Source organism: Gossypium arboreum, chromosome 3 (genome assembly GCF_025698485.1).
Source record: "Gossypium arboreum isolate Shixiya-1 chromosome 3, ASM2569848v2, whole genome shotgun sequence".
Lineage (NCBI taxonomy): Eukaryota > Viridiplantae > Streptophyta > Magnoliopsida > Malvales > Malvaceae > Gossypium > Gossypium arboreum.
In genome coordinates, this window is record NC_069072.1 from 129063740 (window position 1) to 129088819 (window position 25080).

Sequence of the window (25080 nt, forward strand, 5' to 3'; positions counted from 1 at the left end):
CCAGTAAATCAGTATCCTGCTCCACGCACTATGTATGATTATGCTAAACCTACTTTAATAGGAACTGAGTCAAGTATAGTTAGGCCTACTGTTGCTGCAAATAATTTTGAACTGAAACCTAACACAATTTGTAACATCTCGAAATAGGGCCTAAATGGAATAGTGGTTGCGAAACCACAAATTTGAGATAGAAGAGTTTATTTCAATTAATTTTTATGATTTACCGAGTGATTAGATGCATATGTTAGAGTATTGATAAGAAATTTTATAGAATGCATGTTTAATTTGCCTATTAGGGCTTATTTGCAAAAGTTGCTATAACAGCCCGATTTAAGGCCTAAACAGAACGATGGTTTTAGAACCACGAATTCAAAGTCAAAAAATTTATTCCGATTAAGTTTTAAGGTTTATTTATTGATTAAATATTGTGTAAAAATATCGTTAAGAAATTTTACTGATAAAGTGCTTAATTGGACTTTTAGGACTAAATTGCAAAAGTTGCAAAATATGTGTTCTAATTCATAAGTACTTGATTGAAATGGGGTTTCAAAGAGGATGCCCTTAAATGGTAATTAGACCATTATATTTTGTTTGGACAAAAATGGGCATGAATAGGACAAAATTTTAAAGAAAGGCCTTAAGGGCATTTTAGTCATTTGGTAATTAAAAGAAATAAAAAGAGAAAATAAAGCCAAAATTGACTCAACTTTTTCATGCAGGCTGAAATTAGCATGGGGGAAGCCATGGCTAGGGTTTTCAAGCTTTCCAAGCTCAATAATCCCGAAAAACGATATTTGAACCTAGAATGGGAGAAAAATCAAAAATCGGGAAAGTTGGTAAAATAGCCGTTTTAGTATCGAGGTAAGTTCATATGTATAATAAGCATTAATTTATGAATGTTTCAATGTAAAATTGATATATTTACTATGATTTCCGAGGTGTTGAAAGTAAGTATAATTATGATGATTTAAATGTTCAATATTAATTCGACATGGAAATGAGAAAGTATGTAAGTTTGTATGTAAATAATACATTATCTTTATTACGTTTTTATATTTCAGCATATTTTATGTATTGTAGCTAATTTTTGAATCATAATTGACTATTAGAAGAATGGAATAAAGTATTAGAAAGTGTGATACTTCCCGTTTGAACCTTCGGAATCGAAAGATACAGATGGTATGTAGCTAGGTCACATGTGTAATACGGGATGTATACCATGTGTACAAGAGAGCTACGAGACATTATAAGGTAGCTAGGTCGCATGGGTGATACTATGTGTACACCATGTAGACAAGAGAGCTACGGGATATATGTAGCTAGGTCGCATGGGTGATACTATGTATACACCATGTAGACAAGAGAGCTACGAGATAAATGTAGCTAGGTTGCATGTGTGGTTCCAAGTGAAGGACACCATGTAAACAAGAGAGCTATGAGATAAAGTGGCTAGGTCACATGGGTGGTACTAAGTGTTCACCATGTGTACAAGAAAGCCAAAATTATGTGTACAATCAAGCTAGGTCACATGATTGGTGCTAAGTGAAGGCCACTATGTGTACAAGAGAGCTTCGATTTTAAAGGTGGGCCATGTGCGATACCATCGCGTATCTATTATTATTCCGAAGCGTTTAACTGGGAAATTGATTAAATGAAATTGTGTATGACTTTGTGATGATAAGTGTAAGTATATACGTGTGTAACTTATGAGCAATATGCTCGATGTGTGATTGGAAATTGGAAAGATTGTTATGGGTAAGTGATGAATACAATTGAAGTGTGAAAGATCAAAATTGACAATAAAACTGTTCTGGATAGTTGCAGTGATGAGAATCTAAAAATTTACCAAAAATAGTATAAATTGAATCAGAGACTGAATGAGATATCAAATTAAAGCTTAACGAGTCTATTTTCATATAACAAAAACAAAGTAAGCAAAGGAATTCTATATTCTGAGATATTTAAGTTTCTATGAGACTGGTTCAGAATGACTACGTGATCCCCTGTTCTGACTTTGAAAAATCATTAAAATTGTAAAAAAATAATTATGGGATATAATTTGTATTTTTGAAATCCTTGATGAGTCTAGTTTCAAATAAAATAAACGATAACATCATATGAGTTCTGTACGAAGAGAAAATTTATTTGTAGTGAAGAGTGGTCAGGGTAGTTGAGTAGTGAAATAAGGGTAACTTCAATGAATAAACTGCACTAATTGGATAGACCAAAAATTATGAAAATTTTATGGTAAGAATATACATGAATCTGGTTTCAAGGAAAATTTACGATTTGTAATTTGGAGTTCTATAGCTCCAGAAATAAATAATTTAGCTACTGGTACTCTGCTAGACAGCTTATTTTGAACCTGTTTATAATTGTAATAGTGAAAGTATGTGTGTTTGTGATGGTAATATTCCGGGAACATATTGTGACTTTGTTTAATGTATTATAATGTATTGTTTATTATTATTTACATATTTACTTACTAAGCTATAATGCTTACTCACTCCCTTTCCTTTTTCCTATAGTGTCGCAGATGTTAGCTCGAGTTGGAGGTCGCCGGAGGTTATATCACACTATCAAACTATTGATCGATATATAAAGGTTTTAAAGCATGATATGGGCCTTGTAAGCTTTTTTTTTAAGGGACAGCTTGAATATGTTTGAAAATTTTAAAATTTGATGAAATTTTATGTCTCGATTTTAAATGATTACAAGTACTCAAGTCCGGTAATACCTCATACCCTGTTCCGGCATCGGATACGGGTAAGGGGTGTTACACAATTCAAATGATCCAACAGTTTATTCAGTTTGATGGCTTGCAGGACTAGGACCCAAACGCTCATTTGATGAATTTTTTAGAGTTTTGCAACACTTTTAAAATCAATGGCATTTCTGATGATGCCATTCGCCTTCGGTTGTTTCCCTTTTCGTTGAGGAACAAAGCTAAACAGTGGTTGAACTTGTTACCACGAGGGTCAATCACTACTTGGGAACAAATGACCGAAAAATTTTAACTTAAATATTTTTCGCAAGCTAAAATGGCTAAGTTGAGGAATGATATCTCTTCTTTTTTGTAGATGGATCTAGAGACACTCTATTATGCATGGGAGAGATACAAGGACCTATTGAGAAGGTGTCTTCACCATGGGTTACCTTTATGGTTGTAGGCTTAAACGTTTTACAACGGCGTGAACCCCTTAACAAGACAACTTATCAATGCAACTACTGGTGGGACTATCAATAAAAAAACACCTGAAGTGGCTTACAAATTTATTGAAGAGATGTCACTGAATAACTATCAGTGGTAAGTCATGAGAATAAAGCTGACGAAAGTAGCTGGTGTTTTCAACCTCGATGCGGTTACTATGCTATCTAACCAGGTAGAACTCTTAAATAAAAAGATTGGTGGTTTGTGTGGTTCTACTCAGGCACATCTAGTGTTGAGGTGCGATTCAAATGGAGGAGGAGCATACACAGAATATCAACCCTTCAACCCTAACACCGAGGAAGAACAAGTTCAATTTATGGGTAATAATAATTCTAGATCTTAAAATAACCCATATAATAACACATATAGTGCAGGTTGGAGGAACCATCCCAACTTCTCGTGGGGTGGTCAAGGGAATCAAAGGCCACAACATCCTTCGGGTTTTCAACAACCACTTTACCAACAGGAAAAGAAGCCGAACCTTGAGGAGATGCTAACTAAGTTTATCTCGGTGTCGAAAACTCGCTTTTAGAATACTGAAACAGCACTTAATGATCAACAAGCGTCGATCCAAGGGCTCGAAACTCAGATCGGCCAACTCGCCAAATTGATTTCTGAACGACCACAAGGTAGCCAGCCGAGTAACACTGAATCTAACCCAAGGGAACAGCTCAATGCAATTACCATTCAAGATAAGGAAGATTTAGTCGAACCTGAACCAGAATCGAGGCAAGGAATTGTGGTAAGTAAAAGCAAAGGTGAGGTAGAACACAGTGAACAAACACCGGTAAGTAAAGAGTACAAACCTTGTGTGCCATACCCCAATGCAACAAGGAAAGACCGCACAGATGAACAATTCGGTAAATTTCTTAAATTATTAAAAAAACTACATATTAACTTACCGTTTATTGAAGCCCTTTCGTAGATGCCAAACGCGGTGAAATTCTTAAAGGAACTTTTAACAAATAAGTGGAAGTTGGATGAGGCGTCGCATGTGGAGTTAAATGTAGTTTGCTCAGCCATACTACAGAATAAGCTGGCCAACAAATTAAAAGATCCAGGGAGTTTTACAATTCCTTGTTTAATTGGTATCTTAGATGTTAATAATGATTTGGTTGATTTAGGGGCTAGTATCAATGTCATGCTTTATAAAATGTTTAAACAACTAGGTCTTGGGAAACCCAAACAAACTAGGATGAGCATTTAGTTAACATACAATGAGTTGGCTTCGGGCCATGATACAGCACTTCAGGTGTGAGATAAACCGATTTGGCTTCGGGCCATGATATCAGTATTTCGGATAAATTACCTTGATTTGGCTTCGGGGCCATGGTATAGGTACTTATCGTGTAAGACCCTTGGGTATCTGGCTTCTATTTCAAATGGTTCAATGAGTAAATGAAAGACAAGAATATGTATGAGATTGTTACAAGTAGGTACAGGTATGTACTTAAACCATATTAGTTTTGAATTGAAGAAATGGTGAAGAAAGTTTATAACTTTGTGAATGAGTAATTGAAACGTTTGTTAGTTGATATGAATTTATGTATCTATAATCAATTGTTGAATTATGTGTTTATGATTTTATCAAGTTTATTTCATACGAGCTTACTAAGCTTTACAGCTTACCTGATTTATTTTTCCTGTGTTTTATAGTGTTATCAAAGCTAGCTCAGATTCGAGGATTGTCGAAGATTGCATCACACTATCCACCTATCTTTTGGTACCTTTGAACTTTGGTAAATTAGGTATATGGCATGTATAAGGACTTTGATTATTTTGGTATATGTGGCATGATTTTGGCCATTTGTGTTGGTTTGTAAATATTAAGTGTTTGGTTTTGTGATAGCCATGTAAGTTGGCTTATTTTGGCAATTATGTGATGTGTATATATATATATATGTTTCAATACCTCCTAGTGATGTGGTTCATGCTTCCTTGGTAATAAATTGTTGAGTACAACATTCTAGGTAGCTAATGGTTGATGAATTGTGGATGGTTGTGCTTATGGTTATAGGCTAAGAAATATTTAGTTGAAGTGGTGCATATTAATGTTTTGGAAATGTGAAATGGCATGATTTGAATAGGCCAAATTATGGTATTATAAGTATGTTAGTTATTGATATTGAAATGGCACATTTTAGTCTTGGTTGTGGTTGATTTGGATGTCCAATTACGCTATGATTTGGTGCCATTTTGGTTGTGTAGGTATATGCATATTTGGGTGGCAAATTCGCTTGGTAAATAGCCTATTTTTGTCCACACGGACAAAGACATAGACATGTGTCTCAGCCATGTATGACACACGGTCAATTACACAACCATGTGTCACTTGGTGTTGAAATTGAAATCAAGTCAGTATGCTCCACACGGCCTCAAATGGACGTGTGACTTGGTCGTGTGGTCTAAGTCAGTATACCCTACAGGTTTGGCATGACCTAACACACGGCCTGGCACACGGGCGTGTGAGGCCACTTCGAAAGGCACATAGGCTAGACATACGGGCGTGTGGTTGGCCATGTGACGTAAGTCAGTAAGCTCACTTGTTTGGACACAGGGTAGGACACAGGCTGGGACATGGCCATGTGCTCCCATTTCGAATGTCCACACGGCCTGTGACACGGGCGTGTCTGGTGGCCGTGTGAGACACATGGCCCGGCCACACTGGCGTATGTCCACTATTTGAGAAAAATTTTCTAAGTTTCATAAAAATTTCTTGAGTTATTGGTTTAGTCCCAAACCATTCCCAAAGAATGTTTAAGGCTTCGTAGGCTCGTATTAGGGACAAATTATTCGAGATTGAATGATGAATGCTTGAATTGAGAAAATGTTTGCTAAATGGTTATTTAATTATTTTATAAGTTAAGTAACACTCCGTAACCCTATTCTGGCATTGAATACAGGTGAGTGGTGTTACATTTATTAGTATCAGAGCTACGGTTTAGTTAATTCTAGGACTAACGTAGCGTATGTGAGAGTCTAGCTATACATGCCATATATAAATTGTGATAGTGTGATGGCTCCTGACATTTTAAAATGTGTTTTCATATAGTAAATAGATCCCAATTGAGCTATAGCCGATGAGGTTGAAAGTAATGTGCCCGCTCTCGCTCAAAGGACAGTGTCGTCTAATTCTAAACCCGTGTCGAGTAGGTAGGGAGGAAAAGCTAGAGAAGCCTTCTTCCAAATGATGAACAAGTAGTTCACACAACATATTTGAATGAACCCAGCTACTCAACAACCTTCACCCCCTCTTAATCCCCAACTGGTTCCTATAGCTCTTCAAGGTGTTCAGCTTTTAAGATTGAATAAGCCTCTAGTTGACAAGATTCATAAAAACTGGGCTGAAGAGTTCAGAGCTAATGTTGATGATGATCTTGAGAGAGTCAAGTTTTAGCTTGAAAATATGATTCGAGTGTTTGATGAGCTTTCTTGCACACTGACTAAATGTTTAAAATATCTTATATCACTTCTGAGAGACACCGCATATCAGTGGTGGAATACATTAATATTAGTGGTGCCGAAAGAGTGTCACTAGGGAGTTCTTTCAGACCGAGTTTCGGAAGAAATATATAAGCCAAGGTTTGTGGATCAAAAAAATAAAGAGTTTTTAGAATTGAAACAGGGTCGTATGACTGTAACCGAGTATGAGAGAGAATTTGTACGGTTGAGTAAATATGCTCGGGAGTATGTTTCTACTGGAGAGATTATGTGCAAGCGGTTTGTTGACGGACTGAATGAAGATATTAAACTTCTAGTCAGAATATTAAATTTAAAAGAATTCATTGTGTCGGTTGATCGAGCTTGTAAAGCCAAAAATTGTAGTCGAGAAAAGAGGAAAGTTAATTCAGAGGTTAGAGATTCAAGAAAAAGATCAATGAATAAACCTTATCATTCTTCTTCAAAGAAATCACGAGATTTTTATAACCGATCCAATGCTTCAGTGGGATATCAAATTAGAGATCATGGAAATCAATATGTGAGTCCTAAAGCTCAAGCAACTTCTGTCTCGAGTATTGGTAGTGCGAAAAACAACAAACTCGAGTGTCAACAACGTGGGAGAAGACATTTTAGAGAGTGCTAGAATAAGAGTGTTAAAGCTTGCTTCAAATATGGTTCGCCAGATCATTTTAATAGAGATTTCCTAGAGTTATCCAAGAAAGCTAAATTACAAAATGCAATACCAAGCAATACTATTGCGAGAGGGAGACCACCGTGAAATATGGGGACTATGTCTGGTTGCAGAGGTGTGACTAGGGACTTCACTATGAGATCTGAGGCCAGAGCACCTGCTAGAGCCTATAGGTCACACGAGTTGGGTTAACTCAGCCGTGTGGGCCACACGGGTTTACATTTGACTGTGTGGGCCAAACAGGCTGGGCCAGTTAGGTCGTGTGGGCCACACGAGCATGTGGGCCCATTTTTTGAAAATTTATCCTAGGCCCATTTTTTATGTGGGAATTGAATTTAGGCATTCTGTAGGGTCCATAGTATATAAATGATACTATAAAATGTGAGATATGACATTTTACTTTTGCTAATATGATTTCTGTAAGCCTGATGTGTATCGTATGTGTGAGTTTGATATTTGATATTTGAAAGTGATATCGCATGTGTAACATCTGCAAGCATGTCAGTAGTGTGTGATTCATATCTGAGTTGTAAATTTGGGAGTTCTGTTTTCCTGTTTTTTGTTTAGCAAGGTATATCTGATTAATGGTGAGCTATGTGTTGTTTCATTCCATAGCATGTGACATTTTCGCTTTTTAGGTTAAAGTGATTTTTAATATGATATATCTATCTGTAAAGCATGCAATTGCTTGCTTACTAGTTTCTGTTAAAAATATGGATGCATGTTCAACATGCTTATCATTTTATTTCTATATATTCATGCCATGTCACATTGCATGGGATTGGGCTAATATGGTAAGGAAGAAGTTCAGGCAGTTTAATGATTTGCACTATATGGTGGTTTAATCGCATACCTATTTTGGCAACTTGGCTACAATATGGAAGGTTTAACTGCAACTCTGGTGGCTTTGTCCACAACCATTTGTTAGTGTGTGTTTGGATGGATGAGTTCTGGGGAACTCAAATTTTGGTGTGTAACGAAGTTGAATAAGAAGTTTTCTGAAAAAAATTATGCATTTTGTTTTCTGAAAATGATGCATCGACATAATCATGCAGCATGATTTTGTCATACAAATTTGTTGAAATTCTCTGTAATGTTGTATTGGTTATTATGTTATATGTGTTTTTTTATTGGGTTTAGTTACACACTGAACTTGTTAGCTCACCCTTCTAAATTTGATCTTTCAAGTAATAAGCAAATTTAGGACCGGAGGGGTGCAGGAACTCGAATTGGTTTCTCGCTTAAGATGGTTTGAATTATTTTTAGTTAAGTTTTCTAGACTTTTGATTTTTGGACTAAGTTTTCGATTTTGGTTTTAGGTTTTGTTATTTCCTTAAGTTTTCTGCATGGTTCCTGTTAAGTTAAAGAAGGCTTGATTTTTAAAATTAAACAAATATAGATTTTTTAGCTGCAAATTTGAAATAAGTTTTAAAAAAGTCAACAACGGAAGCTTTAGATCAGGCACAATAGGTAACTATATGTTTCCTCTAATCTATATCATGGTTTTCGAATCAGCTACATCGAAATTTCCGCTGCAAATCTTGGCATCAAATTAAGCGTATTTTTGTAAAACAAATACATTCTGCATGTGATTTCATAATAAACTTGTAAGTGTTTTGACGTAAATAATATTTTCAAAATTCACGATTTCTAAAGCTAGATTTAATTTTTTTGGGTTTTTAAACAAACGAATGTAATTTCTCCAGATTCAACTATAATTCCTAGGCCTAGTTTGGGGTGTTACATTTAGTGGTGTCAGAGACAGGTTGTAAAACTCGAGCTGTGATTTTTGGGTTCCAAATTTTCCTTTATGAAAATTGTTTTAATTTGGAATTTGGAATTCGGAAAATAATTGATATCTGGTTATAAAATGTAAATTCAAGTTTCTGGCATCGATCCAAGTAAGAAACCCTATACTTTAGTTACTTTAGTTATTTTTACATTAGTATTTTAGTAAAATTGTTGAACTTTAGAAACTATAGAGTAAAACTTTCCTACTTTAGGAAAAGAGATTGAGTTATTTATGTTAAACATTAAACTTAGGATTTTTAATAATCTAAGCTAAATATTAGATTTTTGAATTGTAGATAAATATTATGAGTGCTCGTGGTGTGCGTGATTGTAGTGTGCGAAGGCGCGATGAGCGTAGTTAAGTGGCTCACGCTGAGTCCTCTTCATCGGGTAACATGCCTAATCTGGAAATAAGTGAGATTGTGAACATGCTTGTTTTTTAGGGTAGCAATCAGTAAGCTGGGGACGAAGAGCTACCAAGAATTTTGAATAGGGTTGTCGAGCCCCAATTTGGATATGTGGACCAAGAGTCTGTGATTGAGCAATTTCAAACGAATGAAACCAAGTTAACAGAAGAGAGTGATCACTTAGAGGGCAAGAATAAGGAAAGGAATAAATTGTTGAATAACAGGGATTTTTGTCCTACTGGCTCAAATTCGCGACCTTGGAAGCGAGCTAGAATGGACAAACCTAAGTGGGTGGGGCATCTATGAGTGTGAATTAGGATCTGATTTGTGCTCTTTGCTATATGCGCCATCCGAGCGAGTGTTGGAGGAAAAAAAGAGTGTGTTTCAGATGTGGGTTTGTTAAGCACCGAATTAGGGATGGTTCACTACACTCTCTTATTCGGATGTAAGCTTTGGCTAAAAAAGGAATCAGAGATTGAGTTATGCAACCAGGTATCGAGAGGATCAAGATGCATCTAGAAGCGATATATGTACTTTTGTGATTCATTTCAATTTTACTTTATATTGATTGAGGATTGGTAGTACTAAAGTGTCTACTGTCAATTATGTATCTGAGATTTTGGGGGTGGAGGAATCATTAGTGATATTTTAGTAAAAAGTTTCTTAAAACAATTCGAGATAGTGAATAGAAATTTCATTAGATATATTGTCTGGATTGGGAGTGAAATATTGATTGCATTGCATTAAAATCAGAGTCGTGCAGTGATAGTGTGGTGTGATCAGTTTAGAAAAAGTATTGTGTTTGTGTGTGTGAGATCCTATGTTCAAATCCCTTCCTTTGATTTTTTTTTGTCTTAAACCCTATCTTTGAGCATTTGGTTTATATATTAATTTTGCTTAATTAATGTCAAAAATGAGCCTGTTGGCTTAGTGGTAATGTTTTAGCTTACCCTTTGATCTTGTGTTTGAATCCTGTGTGTGCAAAGTGAAAGTATTTTTGCTATTCCTTGTTTGTGTCGTCCATATTGTTAGAATTTGAATTTAATTCAAATTCTTCTTTCTGGAAAGAAAAAAAACTGATAGGCTAGGATATTTATTCTATTTTATTTTATTTTATTTTATTTTAAAATTTTAGCTCCTAAAAATTATTCAGGATTCTATTTTGACATTTCTTTACACTTTTTTTCCCATTTTCCCAGTTTCTCCACATTTCTCCTTCACGTTAATTACTTTTTGGGATTTTCTCTCTGTCATTTCTTCTGTTTTCCTATCTCTTTCACGTTCCTTTTTTTTTTAAATGGAAGTTAGTCCGATTTGATTCATTTGTTGCTACTTCTTCTATTTTCTACTCTGTTGCTACATTAGACTTGTGTCATTTCTATTTGATCGGTTCTAATTAAGCGAGATTTGGGGGTTTTAGTGTTGTGGGTACATTATTTGGTAAGTGCCATGTTTCTCTTTTTACGGGACAGTTATGTTATTATTTTCGTCTTGATTTCAATTTCTAGAAAGGAGTTTTGGGGAATGTGTTGGTTAAGCGATAAATTGTGTGTTGATTATAAATTTTTTGTTTTCGATGAGGAAAAGTTTGAGGGACGGGTGTTTCTCTAGAAAATTTAGGATTTAAGGACTATTTATACTTTGGGTAAGTGGCTAATCACCTCAGTTTGTGGCTGGTGGTGAATTTTGGCAAAAGTCGAATGTTCCTTTATGTTTGGTTAATTTGTTATTTGAGTTTGAGTTGAATGTTAAGTTCGATCATATTAATTCGTGTTAGTTGACAGTTTCGAACAACTTTTGTGCAGTGTTATTGTGGTTGGAGAGTTGGCATTGAAAATTGATCAGGTGTAATGAGAAACATGAAAAACAACAAACGGCATGATATCGGAAGGCCTACTTTTGACGTCTCAAGGTCGTTCGCAGGCCATTTGGCAGACCGTGTGAGCCACACAATCGTGTGCCAGGTCATGTGGGTCACACTAGCTAGGTTAACTGGGCTGTGTAGGCCACACGGGCATGCATTAAACCGTGTGGTCCACACAGGCTGTGAACACCCTTAACCCATAACCATTGCCGGAATAGGTTAAGAGGCATTACCGAACTTGTAACTCAGTTCAGAACAATCATTTATCAAAAATCTTCTCAATACAGTCAATACTATCTATTCACATTCAATATATCTACTTAAATCAAGCATACAAAGCTTAAATCATGCATTTAGGTTTAAATCGGTAACATATTAAAATTTTAGATACTTAGAAAAATTTCAACATTTCAAGTGCCACACGCTCGTGTGAACAGGCCGTATGCCTCACACGGCTAGTAGACACGCTAGTGTCTTGGATCATGTGAAAACAGGGCATACATATTGACTTGTGTCACAAGGCTGGGGACACGTCCGTGTGCCATGACCGTGTGAAAACTGGAGAGTATATTGACTTATCAACACAGCCAAGTCACACGCCCGTGTGTTAGGCCGTGTGTCATTTAAGGGGTATACTGACTTGAACACACGGCTAGTCACACTCCCGTGTGTGAGGTCGTGTGGAGCATACTAAATTTAATTATATTTCAACACTAGGGGACACACGGCCGTACAACATGACCATGTGTCACACACGGCTGAGACACACATCCATGTCCCTACCCGTGTGGACAAAAATAGGCTATTTGCAAAACCATTTTGCCACCAGATAAACACAAACATTTATAAGCATAAATGACCACATCTCGCAACTTAGTTGTCAAACATTTCATAGCCATTTCATATACAATATATATCAATTCAACTTGACATTCAATTACCTATTTAATACCTCACTTTCATACTTTCATTCAAACATTACCTTACCAAAACATATCATATTTAAACACATATACATAACTAATATTTAGCCAAGTTAAGCCAAATCACATGGCTTAAAAATATCAATGCATATAAGTTTCAATAGCTAAAATAACTCATATATCTCATACAATTGACTAGCCTATACATGTCATATTATCAATTTCAAAGAGTTCAAAAATACCAATTCAACTCTTGGATAGTGTGATGAAATCTTAGATGACTTCCAACCCGAGCAAGCTTTCAAATCACTGTAAAATACGAGAAATAAATAAAGCAAACTAATAAGCTTAGTAAGCTCGTATGACTAGTATGTACTATATACCATTTAACAATTAATTCACAATTAGATAAGCATGAATACATATACATCAGTTCCATCAAAATTAACACATATTACAATAATAACTTGATAATTCTTGTATGTATTCATCGGTTTTCACTTACATATCATATGAAATTATTAAATATTACTTACATGTCGAGTGTGTCTCGTATACCTAAACTGATTCATATTATCATTTCAATTCTCGTACCATTATCTTATCCATTGAACCATAGAGATAACATCAAACATTCTATAGTTTGCACACTAATGGGCATATATGGGGTTAAACCACCTATATCTCATTTCACATATAACATTTATTCGTACGTCACAATAACCTATATTTTCACTTCAATACAATCCAACCAAATTTTCCGAATGCATAAGCATATAAAATCATCAATAGATTAGTATCATTATATAGATGTAAACATTAAGTCACCATATCATGAAAATAATAATTATTCAATCTCAAGTACATATAACTTCATTCCATATTTAATTCATCAAATAACATCAATACCATGTAATTCACATAACATTATGGCAATTCATTTTTATTCGTATAAACTGTAATTTATTCATTTCAACTTTTCAACATAGCTTATTATCATTCCAATTTCATATATCATGTATAACATTAATAACATTTATAAACCGTAACTCATCTGTATAACATTATTTAGGCCCGTTGAACCTATTAGAACTTCAAAGGATAGTCGAGTGAACAATGTCAGTAATCCATCAACTCATCATCATACATGCTCTTTCGAGTCATGGTCAGTAAGCTCCTCCTAAGCTGATGGACAGTAAGCTCCTATGAGCTGAAACGGAAACCTCTATCGAGCTGAACAGTAAGCTCTATCGAGCTGAATTAGTAAGCTCCAATGAGATGAAACGGAGTAAGCTCTTACGAGCTGAATCGGTAAGCTCATACGAGCTGTGGTGAGTCCGCAACAAATGCAGGAGCTCGACCATTACGGTAACCCCAGTAACATGTTACTCGTATCCAATGAGTTCTTATAGTTCAAATGGGGCTTAGTAACGAATACAATATATCATTAAAACATTCATATTTCAAGTTTATCAATTATATACACTTAATTCAACAATTACAAGTATAGAAAAGTTTGATTCTAATTATACGAACTTACCTCGTAACCTCGGATAAAACTATTGGCTATTCGTCCACTTTTCGTTTTCCCCGATCTAGTTCTCGTAATGGCTTATCATGATCTAGATATAATATCAAATTAAATATATTAACTTCCAAATTTTCAATTTAACATATAATACGTATTTTGGCAAAATTACGCTTTTGCCCCTAATGTTTTACATTTTTATAATTTAGTCATTATCACGTAAAATTGCAAATTCATGCAATTTAAGGAAAACCCATGCTAGCCAAATTTTACACCTTCTACAAGCAGCTTCAAAAATTACTTTATAAAACTTGTTAATCTAGCTTCAAACATTACTAATCTATCATAAAAAATCTAAACAACCAAGAATTCAAAAATGGAATCATTCAAAATCTAGAGCGGTTTTGAAAACGAAGGTATGGGCTAGCTAAATTAAGTTGCAACGAGCTCAAAAATTTAGAAATAATTAAAAATCGAGCAAAAACCACTCACCAATTAATCTTCACAGCTTGGCCGAATGTAGCTTCATCCATGGCTATTTTATTCATGCATTTTCGGTAGAGAAATAGATGGAAGATGATGATAATTAGTTTTGTTTTATTTTATTTTATTATTAACATTTCAACCATTTTACCATTTTAACCTTATATAATATCATAAATTTCAACAATACCAAGACATAGAATTCCACTATCAACAACTATGGGATAATTACCACTTAAGAACTCCCACTATTTAATTTCATAGCCATTTAATACCTTTAACTTATAGAATTTAACTTTTACACTTTACGCGATTTAGTCCTTTTTACCGAATTAATTACTCAAACGGTAAAATTTCTCTACGAAATTTTCACACAAACATTCTATCATACTGTAAATCTTAATAAAATAATAAAATAAATATTTTGACTTCGGGCTATGGTCCCGAAATCACTGTTCTGATTAACCCAAAAAATAGGCTGTTCAACTCTCCCCCCTTAGGGATTTTCGTCCCCGAAAATCTTACTAAGAAACAGATCAAAGTATTGTTGTTGTTTTTTCTTTTTTTTCATAAACTATTCAAATCATGAGGAAATCTCTTCAATCCTGTGCCGATACAAAAAGAATACTTTTAGTAACGCTATTCTTTTGTTTTTCAGCTCTTTGATTTCTCGAGCTAAAATCCGGATCCGCTCTTCACTATACTATATATATATATATACTGATACGTATCTATTTCTCACCATTTCATATCTTCGATATATCCGTTGAACCATTCGAAATACTATCAGAGACTCAGGAATCTCGCACCCTAAGTGCCAAAACATAACCGAAGCGATCACAATCTCATATCACATATAATGCTCACTCTCGAGCTATCAATGGGTCTCCTCACACAAGTTGACGGTCATGACGTAGCTACACGGTGCTACTCACACAAGCTGACAAGAATCCGTAACACATGTCGGATAACTCAACCACTGGTAGGATGTACGGACCAGCGCCCAAAACAAATAACCCTAATGACATGTCATTTGTATCCTAATCTATTAAGGTTCAACTGAGATTTTTCAATGCCAAATCTTCGTTGATTATATCCACAAGATCTCATTTCAAAAATAATTTAATTGTAAGCATTTAAAACACAATTATATTAATGCTTCTTAACATACAAACTTACCTCGAATGCAAAAACGACAAAATGAGTCGATTAGTCCAACACTTTGTCTTTCCCCCGATCTAAATCTGAATTTTGCTTTTCTCGATCTATATGTAATAAAATTAACTTATTTAATTATCAATCTATTCAATTTAGCCCACAATGCATATTATGGCAACTTTACACTTTTTCTCGTAATATTTCAATATTTTTATAATTTAGTCCTTATCTCATAAAAACACAAATTCATGCAATTAGGTCCCTAGCCATGCTAGTCAATTTTTATATAGCCCCATAGCAGCACATATTTTTCATTTATTTCACAACTTAACCACAAAATTTACACATTTCACAATTAAATCCCTAATTGACAATTTTGTCAAAAATCATTTTACAAATGTTGTTTATCTAACAACAAGCATACAGTTTCTATCATCAAACATCAAAATACACATAGGTTCATCAATGGAAAAACCCTAAACCTTTAAAAATTTTGCAAAATAGTCCTTGGGTTATCTAGATTAAGCTGCAACGATCTCAAAAACATAGAAATCATTAAAAATGGACAAAATAACACTTACATGCAAAGAAGTAGCTTGACCGAACTTATCTTCCCCTGTAATGGTGTATTTCGGCCATGGTTGAAGGAAACAAGAAAGATGACAACCTTTTCATCTTTTAATTCTTTTACATATTCAATTATTTAACAAATTACTTTAATAACCTTTTTAATTAACCTTAAAAATCACCTAATTTAAGTCCATCTTTGTCCACTAACGATATAAATGGGCTAACTACCACTTAAGGACATTTACTTTAAAGTTCTATATCTATTAGGCACCTTTAGCTAATAGAACTCAAGTTTTACACTTTACGCGATTTAGTCCTTTTTATCAAATTAAGCACTCAAACGATAAAATTTCTTAACAAAATTTTCACACAATCATATTATCATGCTGTAAACATTAAAATAATAATAATAAATGATTTTAACCTCAAATTTTTTTTCAAAACCACTATTTCGATTTGACTAAAAACAGGATGTTACAACTCTTCCCCTTTAGGAATTTTCATCCCCAAAAATCTTACCAAAAAAGAGGTTAGGGTACTATTTTCCCATAGCTTCGTCAGGTTCCCACGTAGCTTCTTCAACCCCATGACGTTGCCACAAAACTTTCCCTAAAGCTATGTTTTTCTTTTTCAACTCTTTAACCTCTCGAGCTAAAATTCTGATCGGTTCTTCGTTATACGTCATATCAAGTTGAATTTCAATCTCTACCGGAGAAATTATGTGTGACAGATCTGATCTATATCGATGCAACATCGAAACATGAAATACATTGTGAATCTTTTCTAACTCTGACGATAAAGTTAGTTGATATGCTACTGGGCTTATTCTTTTAATAATCACATACGGCCTGATAAATTGCGAACTCAATTTTCCTTTGCGACCAAATCGATGAATCTTTTTCCACGGAGATATTTTGAAAAATACTTTGTCGCCGATTTGAAACTCCATGTCTTTACGTTTCAAATCCGCCTAAGATTTTTGTTGATCTGAAGCTGCTTTCAAACTGTCACAAATTACTTTCACTATCTCTTTTGTCTCTCTAACCAAATCAACCCTGTGAATCTTTTTCTCACTAAGTTCGGTCTAGCATAACGGATTTCGACATTTGCGAACATACAATGCTTCATACGGTGCCATCTTTATACTCAATTGAAAACTGTTGTTATACGTGAATTCAACCAGCGATAAATATTTTTCCTAGTTGCCTTCAAACTCTAAACCACAACAATGAAGCATATCTTCGAGAATCTGAATTACTCTTTCAGACTAACCGTCGGTTTGAGGATGAAAAGCAGTACTAAAATGCAATCACGTACCTAAAACTTCTTGCAACTTCTTCCAAAATCGCGACGTAAACCTCAGATCTCTATCCGAAATAATAGAAATTGGCACCCCATGCAATCTAACGATCTCAAAGATGTACAACTCAGCTATTCTATCAAGTGAAAAGTTTGTACGTACCGGAATGAAATGTGTCTATTTCGTCAAACGATCAACAACAACCTAAATAGCATCTTTCTCTTTTTCGGAGATAGGGGTAATCTTGATACGAAATCCATCATAACTCTATCCCATTTCCACTTTGGTATCATCACAGGCTGTAATAATCCCAAAGGCACTTGATGTTTAGTTTTAACTTGTTAACAAACTAAGCATCTCGAACAAACTCTGAAATGTCTCATTTCATGCCCGACCACTAGTACAATTGTTTTAAATCATTGTACATTTTAGTACTCCTCAGATGAATAAATAAAAAACCACTGTGTGCTTTTTGTAGAATTTTCTGAATAAGCTCGAAATTTTTTGGTACATAAATTCTATTTCGGAACATCAAACAATCATTAAATTCGATCTGATACTCTGAATCAGTAGTCGACTTGCACTGCATTCTTTTAGCTTGCAATTCATTGTCACATTTTTTAGCTTCATAATTTGTTGAAGAAATAATGATTTAGCTTTTAACTCAGCTAAAATCAGACCATCATCAGATAAAGTTAACTGCGTATTCATCGCTCGTAACGCAAACAAAGATTTTCTACTCAAAGCATCCGCGACTACATTATCATATTATCATGCTGTAAACATTAAAATAATAAAAAAAATAATTATTTTGACCTCGGATTTGTGGTCCTAAAACTACTATTCTAATTTGAATAAAAACGGGCTATTACAAGAATTATTTGGGGAAGCATTTCGACAGGCTCATTTTCCATTAAAAGCACCTATGGGAAACTTCAAGAAACATCTTAGAAGCCAAAGGAGGATGTGTGGCAGATTCCTTAGAAGTTTCAATGACCTCAAAAGGTTAGATTCTTTATTTGGCTTGCCTTCAAGCAGAGGTTGCTGATTAATATGGAAAGAGTTGTCAAGGTCTTAGGCATAATTTAGTGTGTGGGGTTTGTGGACATATTTATTAAGATGTGTTACATGCTATTAGAGACTATAATACGGCATGTAACATTTAGAATCTTTTAATCCCCACTGATCAACATGACAAATTTTATTCTAACAATCTACATGAATAGCTCACCTCAAACTTACAAACCTTCATAATTTTTGCTTAAGTGAGGCTAATTGGAAATGTTTGTTTGGGATTATTATTTGGTGTACTTGGAAGAACTATAATCTCTTTATATTTCAGGGTGTTTCTTGGAGTAGTAATGATTCTATTATGGTTTCATATAGTTGGGCCAAGCATTTTGCTTCATCTAGTAGGGCCCTAACATGTTCAACTCAGATTTCGTCTCCTTGCACACATTTGTTATGGAATTGGGCCTATTTGAACTTTGATGACTCTGTAAGGTATGGGAATGATTCTGCTATTGCATAGGGAATTGTGAGAAACTAAAACAGGGAGTGGATTTTTTTTATTTTAATAGATTCTTGGGGAGTTGCTCAGTGTTTGAGGTTAAACTTTAGGGCATCTTGGATGGTTTAGGCATTTTAATTGATCGGGGCTATGATCACGTCTTAACCTAGACCAATAGCCTTAAGACAGCTAAGGTTATTCAAAAGAGACCTATGGAAGGATCTAATTCCACCTCGATTAGGAGGTTTCTTTAGCTACTATTACAATTTGATCATTGGAGTATTTTGCATATTTCTAGAGGGGACAATCAGGAGAATGATAGTCTGGTCAAACTGGTGCATGGGGGAAGCCATGGTTTGAGAATATTTGAAGTGTCCCCGTTTGGGGGAGCGGGATAGTTTATGTAATCTATGTTTATTTTATTTTCTTCACTGTCACCAAAAAAATTTGTAGTTATTTACTTACCAAAAATAATAGTGATTACTTATGCAAAAAGTATTCATCTATTTTTTTAAAACAACTAAACCTATAATCTATCTCAATTCGATCAATTTTTTATTTATTTGGAATTATGTTATGATTTTATCACCACTAAATTTAAATTTTTTTTACATACATCCAAATTTTGTCCATACAACTTCAAACAGAGAAAAAAATTGTCCATGCAATTCTATCAAAAAATATAGCCCATTTAATAACAACAATAAGTTTAAATTGCATGTATCTTCTCAATCCCGATGCAAAATGGTCTACAGAGATTCTAATTATTGGGCATGGGTTTTTTTATCTTTTATTATACAAAAATCTTAATTTAACATTTCAATTTACCCTAACAATGGTTATCCTTATGCTTTTCTTCTTATTTCTAATGTTGATGATTTACTTGACTTCAATGATGGTCGATACACAAATACATATTGATAGTCCAATTATTAATCGAAATTCACCATTCTACAATGATATCAATGATGCAGGACCCATGTGTAAGTTTTTTTTTTCATATACCTTCGATACATATTACAAAAGATTTTTTTTTCTCCACGTGCATTAATAATTCAGGTCTTGGATAGACTAAATTAATACTTCGAATTTATTTCAAATTGTGTGCTTTTAATCTATGATTCATCTTAGATAATGTATTTAAAATGAAATGATGTTAATAAATAATACTATATATATATCAAAATTGTTAGATCTTTGGTTTTCAATTGATTGGTTCATTCAAACGAGATCTTAAATATTTAAAAATGAATTAAATGTTAAATCAATATTAGGTTTAGTAAATAATCTATAATATTATGTATATAACTTAATATATTATCTTGATATGTTTATAAGATTTCATCAAATTAACTGTAGATTGGGACTTTGCTATTTTAACGAAACTTAATTAAAAATGGAGATTGATTTCAAATTAATAACTAATGTGGTTGTTTAAATTTTAATATCTATAGATGTAGAAGGAGGCAAGGCGGTGGCTAAATCAGATGCAAAATCAAAATGTTTCAATAACTATCTTGAACTTGGGAAATGTATTTTTGAGGAAGATGATAACCCTAACTAATATGGAAAATGATGGAATTATCGCATTGTTGATTTTGAAAGAGGAGGTGTTTGTAAACTAATGTCGGATGATCACCATGAATGTCATTGTGTTTGATAATTTGTAATTTTCATTCAAATAAACTAATAAATCATATGTCAATGTAGTTATGAGATAATTGATACTTATCTTTTGTAGAATATGCAATAAGCCATATGCTATTTTGTCAAGATTATTGTAAAAATAAGATTTATTTTATCATTGCTAATTTGGGAAGGGATAGGCGATGTTGCAGATAAAAATGTTTTGAAATCCACCCCTACAAGTGACACAAACTCAAACAGTTTGTGTTTGCTAACAAACAAAAACTTTGTCACTTTAACTAGAACTTCAATGGTATATTTGACCTAATAATTCCAATAATGATATAAAAATAATTGAAATACAATATCATGAACATGAAACAAACTCTTAGATTGCACATTCAATAATGATAATTTCCATGCATTAATATCAATTGCCGCATAAAATTGATTTAAATGAAGGGTAAATTTTGAATTTTCTTCCTACGTGAAAAAATTTATTAATTAAATAGATTATTAATATTTTATACATTCATAAAATAAATGTGCTCTTTAAAAAAACATTTTAAAATCAATCATTTAAAATTAAAGTTTGAATAAGTCCTTCTCAAATTTATAATAAAGAAGATAAAGAATAAAAGAAGCTTACCCATGTACATGGTAGTATATATGTATAGTAATTTACACCATAGAAAAACTAAGGAATGAAAATAAGAGGGAGAGGAGACTAGGAAAAATAAATTAAAAGGAGAAAGAACTAAAGTAGTGTAAAATGGGAGTAAATGAAATCAAAATGATGCTTGCAGTGATAAATTTTTGGGAGTTATAACCCAATTAATATTAAAAGATAACCCTAATCATGCCAACCCTAAATATCATAGGGCGGGCCAATTTCATGCTAACCCTAATCTTGGCCTACCCACTGACCATTTTTTATAAAAAAAACTTGACTAGAAACTCAATTTTTTGGAAAAAAAACCCCTCCCTATGGATCAAATCGGCTCGAAACCTATCAGTTTTGGGTTTTTTTTCCATCCCTATTCAAACTCCTCTATTTAGGTCTGTAAAATTTTTATCCCAACTAGAAACAAATTCATCTTTCTACTAAAAAATGGCAAGGAAATCACATATGCAAGAGGGATTAAAGTCAAAATACTCTCCTCTCACATAAACCTTTATATAATTTTTGGACTCTTTATCAGCAATGTCCTTCTAAAAGTGAGTGTAGAACTCTAGGACAACTGTTATGCCCTCAAAGTAAGGACTAGAAGTTAGAGAGAAAAATAAAACAAGAAAAAAATTTATGCGATTAAGTGGCAGAAGAGAAAATACGAGTTTAGAAATTTTAGGAAAGTGAAATTTAGGTTAGAGAATAATAACTAGAATTTTGGATGAGTTAAGGTGAACAGATGACTGCCGGCTAAAATACATTGGATGAACCACTGGTTGAGAAGATAAACTACCGACTACTTCCTCCGTTCAAATCGTCCCACCTCATGCAATACAACATGGCATGCTGTAACATGCTTATAAAAAATATAGCAGCAATAACATGCTTATAAAATATATATATACAGTAGCAATTATCATCCTTATAACAAATCATGACAATAGCAATAAACTTGCTTAACATGTATTTGGTTTAACGATAGAAGTAGGCATGTATGTCATGTAATTAGTAACACTGTGGTATGGAAAACATTGTTTGATCATCAGAATTATAGTGATAGTAAACATGTAATATTTTCATATCATGCATATATAGTAATAATTTAGTTAATCAAATTAGGGATTCCAAAATATTTGTATTATCAGGGACTTAATTGAGTGAAATAAAACTCTAAAAAATATTTGGGGACTAAATTGAATAATACACAAAATTATGGGTGAAACTGTAAAGCAAGGGACACACGGCCGTGTGGCCAGGCTATGTAGGATGTTATAGATCGTGTGGAAGGGTTACACGACCGTATGGTCAGGCTGTTTGACCACCCTTGGATGTACTAACGTCTAGAGTGTAAATCTTGCAACCAAATATAATCATTATGCAATATAGATTTATACAACGAAGTATTAGAGTACCCCGAGAATCGTACCCAAGGGAGGCAAAACTAAACTAATTCTAACTTCCACGTTAATAGATCTACTTAGTATTAAATTAAACAATATTATGATAAATCCTAATGTGATGAAAAATCATATTTTATAAAAAAAACATAAAAATTAAGATGGGAAAATAATTTGTAGACTTTATCAATTCTAAGGAAGAAAGACTAACTTGCTTTGGTGATCATAACTAACTCTTATTTTGGGTTCTATTCAATCAACTAGTCATTAACCTAGCAGGATCTGTAACACCCCTTACCCATACCCGAGACCAGGACAAGATACAGGGCATTACCGGAAACATATACAGACATTTCGAAAAATATGAGTTATAAAATTTCGTTCTAATTTAAAACCAATCAAAAACATCATAGTGTCCCTATTAGGGGCCTACGAGGCCTAAAACATACATTGAGAGCAATTCGGGACTAAACCGAAAACTATAGAACATTTTAGTAAAATTACTAGGTTATATCTCACACACCTGTGTGGAGGCAAAGCACACGCCCGTGTGCTTAGGGACACGCCCGTGTCCCTTACCCATGTGGAATTAATTGAATTTATTTTTCATTTCGAACCTACAGGGGTTTTCACACGGCCAAGCACACGCCTGTGTCCCACACATAGCCTAAACATGCCCGTGTCATCGCCCGTGTCCAAAACCCAGACATTCTGTTTATGACATCATCATTCACTTTGAGGCACACACCCTTGTGCTAAGCCGTGTCCTCCACACGATTGAGACACACGGTCATTTCTCTGTCCATGTGTCTACTACCATGCAAACTGACCTAAAATTTTAAGTGCAGGGGACACACAGCCAGGCAACACGCTTATAGGGGCTGACCGTGTGTCACATACAGCCTAGACACATGCCCGTGTGTCTCTACCCGTGTGGACCTTTTTAGGGCTGTTTTCCAAGCCTTTGGTCACCCTTCATCATCTTTACATACTTAGAGACTTCAATGGTAGGTAACATGGCCTAATTATACTCTTAAACAACCTTGACATAATTCATTGCATGTTAACCTCATCTCATCGGTTTAGTACATGTTACATTATCCTTTTTGCATTAGGGATTAATATTGCATATTTTTATCTTTTACACTTAGGCCATATTATAACCATATACCATTGTGTGCTATGTCCACTCTCAATTTATTAGGTTCCATTTCAAGCATCCATCCGTGATAAACCTCATCATCATATCTCATGAAACATTTTAAACATAAACATGCATCCTTAATAGGTTTACAACCTATATCAATATGAGCCATATCTCATGGCCATATACAAAAGAATAAGTATACCAATTAAGCCCTTACATTGGCTAGCCAAATGACACATATAACAAAATAACCAAAAAAAATCCTATACGTGTCATTAAACAAAATGAAAGTATCTATATACCAAAGCAGGACAAGTCGATAGTGTGTTGATTCTCCAACCGCCTTCCAATCTTCACGAGTCCATGAGCTCTGTAAGGCAGGGAAAAGAGAAGGGGGTAAGCATTTATATGCTTAGTAAGTTCGGATAACTGGAAAATAAAGTTACCGGTTAATTAGCATCCAACCCTATTCAGGCAATAATTCCAACAAGCAAGAAATAGTTTCCCTATCACATGCACTCAATCATCAAGTTAGTCTCATAACAATGCATCATGTCATTCATCTTAGATGAGCTCATCAATTCAATATTTCCATTCATTGTTACTTATGTTAATCTCGTTGAATTTCTCAGAATATCTTGATGGATAGCCCAATAATCGCCAAGTCATACAAGTGATCATCTCAAGAATGCACTCCCGCGAACATTACATCTTACGGCGGGATTACCAGTCCAGGTTAAATCCCCCAGAGTAATAACTCATAGAGCAATGTCGTGATTACCAGTCCAGGATAAATCCCTTTTTACGACAATTGCTCTCATAAGCTCGGATCTGAATTGCCAGTTCATGCTAAATTCAGTCCTTAATCGGATTACCCGTCTCGGCTAAATCCATAATGCACCCATATTCTTTGGGAGGCTCGATCACTCAAGGAACACCCGTCCGGCTAGATCCTTTCTATTTTGAGATCATTGGATTACCCGTTCGGGCTAAATCCTTTTCTGCAACACATGCAGGATCTCATGTCATGTAAGCCATAATTTATCCATCGGATCTCTCTTTATATTTCAATCGGGATATTTATCATCTTTTCATTTACACTACCACATTTCATGGATTATCATAAAATGAATATCAAAATTTATCAACACAATATTTATCATGCATTGTTTCACAACCATTATCAATGTTATACTGCATACATGAATATACATTTTTAATGTAATTTAAATAGTTTACATTTGAGTTACGCAAACTTACCTAGTAATCGTTTCGGATTTAAGTCACGGTTATTCTGAAACCTTTCGTTTTCCACGGTCGACCTCCGAAATTGGTTCCTTGGGGTCTATATCAATAAGGTTAG

General features: G+C 34.2%; 1 non-coding gene across 1 annotated transcript; it reads right to left on the reverse strand.

The window, feature by feature from the left end:
• Positions 1–3047: 3047 nt before the first annotated feature.
• LOC128291346 (small nucleolar RNA R71) lies at positions 3048–3154 on the reverse strand. Its single transcript, XR_008281122.1, has one exon. It is a non-coding gene; the product is annotated as a small nucleolar RNA R71 (small nucleolar RNA).
• Between the last annotated feature and the right edge of the window lie 21926 nt (positions 3155–25080).